The following is a 3,434-nucleotide window of genomic DNA, read 5'->3' as shown; positions in this document are numbered from 1 at the left end:
CTCCATCACTCCAGTCCCTGCCTCTGTCTTCACACAGCCTCTTCCCGGTGTCTCTGTGTTTGCTCTCTTTTTGTTACAAGGACACTGGTCACTGGACTCAGGACCCCTCCTGCTGCAGTATGACCCCACCTCAACGAATTATATCTGCAAAGACCCTGTTCAAATAAGGGCACATTCTGAGGTTCCAGGTGGACATGAACTTTTGGAGGAACACTGTTCAGTCCCACTCGCACTCATCCATAGCCTCCCCGCTGCAACAGGCCCTTGACCTCACCCCACCCCCAGCCCAGCGGGGTTCAGATACAGGCTGAGACCCTGTGTGTGGCCACTCTGCCAAAGACAGGTCTTCACTCTCCAGGGTCTCCGTTTCTGCTGCCTACCCAGTACTGGGCCTCGCTACCCAGGGAGACAGGCAGGGCCTCCTCTGGGCAAGTCTTCTGGGCTGCCCTGGGGGAGAGGATTAGGAACCCTCCCACACCCCACAGCGACAGCGCTAGGGGGACAATTCCTACCGTGCTCTCCCCGTCCCTGTGACTGGTCAGGCCAGGACAGCTGGGGCCTTTGCCTCAACTTCCTCAGAGTGCCGGACCACTCCTAGGTCCCCCAGGGCCAGGTGCCCAGCAGGGTCAGAGGTCTCGCAAGAGCCAGACCTACACAGGAGCGCGGCCACTCCCTGACTGACCACAGCGGGTTCTCACTCATCTTTGGGGGTCATCTTTTGTGGTCTTGGGCAAGTCACTTACCATCTCTGATCTGAACAAAGAGAAATGATAACAGTGCCTGTCTTACAGGGCTGTAAAGAGCATGTGCCCATCTGTCTGCTCCGTACACGCCACAGTGGTCTCTCCGCGCAGACGTCCCATTTCCAACGGCTGTCTGCACTCACAGCAAACACGATGATTGTTTCCAGGGGATAAACAAGCAGGGGTCATTTTAATAGTACCAATGCCAGCTGGATATTAAAACAAAAGTGTTTGGATGTTCCACACAAGTAACCGGCAGATAAATCTGGGCCACACTCCAGCCCTGGCAAACTCCATCTCCACTGGAAAGATTCGAGAGAACGCAGAGAAGGGGGCACAGCCCCTTGCAGGTGGATCTAGGAAGCAGACTAGTGTCAGGCTGCACGTTCCAGGGCCTTCTCCATGGGCCCTGTTCCACGCTGATTCAACGCACGGGCCCCAGGCACAGGCCCCAGGCAGGGTGTGCTGCGCGCCTCAGTTTTCAGCCCTCACTGTGAGCACCCACTGGAACCGGGAAAAACTAGATTCCTGAGCCCCAAACCCAGGGGCTCTGTTTTGATAGATTTTAGGAAGGACCCGGATCAGAGTTTAATAAGCCCCGCAGCTGATGGGGCCACATGGGGAGAGAGAACGCAGAGTAACAGTAAGAACGCAGCCTATGGAGCCAGCCCTGCTCAGGCTTCTGCTCCATCTTAAACGCCGTGTGGTCTTGGGCAAGTCACTTACCATCTCTGATCTGAACATAGAGAAATAATAACAGTGCCTGTCTTACAGGGCTGTAAAGAGCATGTGAGGACAGACATGAAAATTGCTAACAGGGGAATTGTAAAAGCGCCTCAAGAGTTCTCAGTGATGCCCTGGCTGGTTTTGCTCAGTGGTTAGAGCATTGGCCCAAGCACCAAAGGGTTATGGGTTTAATTTCCAGTCAAGGGCATATGCCTGAGTTGCAGGTTCAATCCCCAATCCCAGAGGGAATGCATGCGGGAGGCAACCAATCGATGTGTCTCTCTCACGTGGATATTTCTCTTCTCTCTCTCTCTCTCTCTCTCTCTCTCTGTCTGTCTCTCCTCCCCCCTCCCCAACTCTCTCTAAAAAATCAATGGGAAAAAAAACCTTGGGTGAGGATTAACAAAAAAAAAAAGAGAGAGAGAGAATAATACTAGGAAGGAACCAAGATGGTGGCATAGGTTAATGCCTATACTTGCTGCCTCCCACAACCACATAAAAATTACAACTAAAATACAGAACAACCCTCATCCAGAACCGCGGGAAAGCTGCTGAGTGGAAGTACTACAACTAGAGAGGTAAAGAAGAAAGCACACTGAGACTGGTAGGAGGTGTGGAATGGGCTGGGCTGGCACCCGGGTGTGCCGCTTTTGTAATCGGGAGGGAGATTGCCTCTGCAGAGGCTGCCCGGAGGAGCGAGGGTTCCCAGCCCCACACCAGACCCCCAGCCCAGGGTTCCAGAGGTGGGGAAAGACGTCCATACGGGCTATAAGAACTATGGGCTGTAAAAACCAGTTCAGATTGGGGGTGAGTGACACAAAGGCTGCTAGAAATCTTAAAAGGCTGGCACCATGAACTGAATTTACAAGGTCCTACTTCCTCTGAGCTCCAGTGCCCAGAGAGGCTCTGGGGGACCCAGACACATACCAGGAGAAACTGGACTGTTTGGCATTGGGGCAGGAACTTGGGGGCGGCTTTCTTCCAGACGGAGGTGCTCGCAGCGGTCACTGTTCCTGTGCTGGGACCTCCCCGGTGCATGGCTGACTGGCAGCCATTTCTGTTTGCTCCACCCTGGAGATTCCCTGAGACCCCACCCCACCCAATTTACAACCCCACTCAAGCTGTGGGCAGCGGCTTTTGCATATGAATGGCCTATCCTGTCTCAGCCTAAAACCTGTCAAACAAGCTGCAGCTGGGTCAGGGAGCCCCAAAGCTATCAATAAAAGGCCCAAGACCAGCACCAGCATGCAGTACTTCACAGCTGGGCCTTTCATGGACACTTCCAAACCTGATACAAAGAAGAGGAATCTGAAGATCTTTCTGTAGCTCCTGCTGGGTGGCCCCAGGCTGTGGCTGACTTTGCACCTCCCTGGAGACCCACGAGGCAGTGCACCCAGTGGTCAGTGTGAGACCATACCAGATTACAACTCTACACATCCATAAGTGACACACTCAAGGGACAGACTCAGTGAGCACCAAAGCCACACTGAAGCAAGTCCTTTTCCTTAAGGGTGTCTCCTGCACAGCAGCTCTCCCACTGTAGTCGCAGCTGGTCCCCACAGCCAATTGGCCTGGAAGTCAATTCCTCCCAGTGACACCAATAGCAATCAAGGCTCAACTACAACAAGATTGTGCACACAGCCCACAAAGGGGTGCACCAAGAGTGTCCACCTCAAGTGATTGGGGAGGCTGAGCCATTGGGCCCTATAGGACACCTACTACACAAGACCACTCTATCAACTCAAGGACAATTAGCAGCTACCCAATACATAGAAACAAACACAGGGAAGCAGCCAAAATGCAGAGACAAAGAAACATGTCAAAATGAAAGAAATCAGAAAACCCTTTTTACGAAGATGGCGCCGAAAGCTAAGAAGGAAGCCCCTGCCCCTCCCAAAGCCGAAGACAAAGCAAAGGCTTTGAAGGCAAAGACAGAAGTGTGGAAAGGGGTCCACAGCCACAAAA

At 53.1% G+C, this 3,434-nt stretch overlaps 1 protein-coding gene and 1 long non-coding RNA gene across 2 annotated transcripts in view; one reads left to right on the top strand and one right to left on the bottom strand.

The window, feature by feature from the left end:
- Window positions 1–3,434, bottom strand: part of GFRA2 (GDNF family receptor alpha 2) — a 106,897-nt gene that overhangs the window by 33,041 nt on the left and 70,422 nt on the right. The gene's annotated exons all lie outside the window — the stretch shown is intronic.
- LOC107181589 overlaps window positions 1–3,434 on the top strand; it is a 21,004-nt gene extending 17,570 nt beyond the window's left edge. Inside the window, exon 3 of the long non-coding RNA XR_001512249.1 lies at window positions 3,308–3,434. This is a non-coding gene — a long non-coding RNA (uncharacterized LOC107181589). The remainder of the gene's footprint in view (window positions 1–3,307) is intronic.

Source organism: Myotis davidii, unplaced genomic scaffold (genome assembly GCF_000327345.1).
Source record: "Myotis davidii unplaced genomic scaffold, ASM32734v1 scaffold448, whole genome shotgun sequence".
NCBI classification, from domain to species: Eukaryota; Metazoa; Chordata; class Mammalia; order Chiroptera; family Vespertilionidae; genus Myotis; species Myotis davidii.
This window is presented reverse-complemented; position numbering and strand designations above follow the sequence as displayed.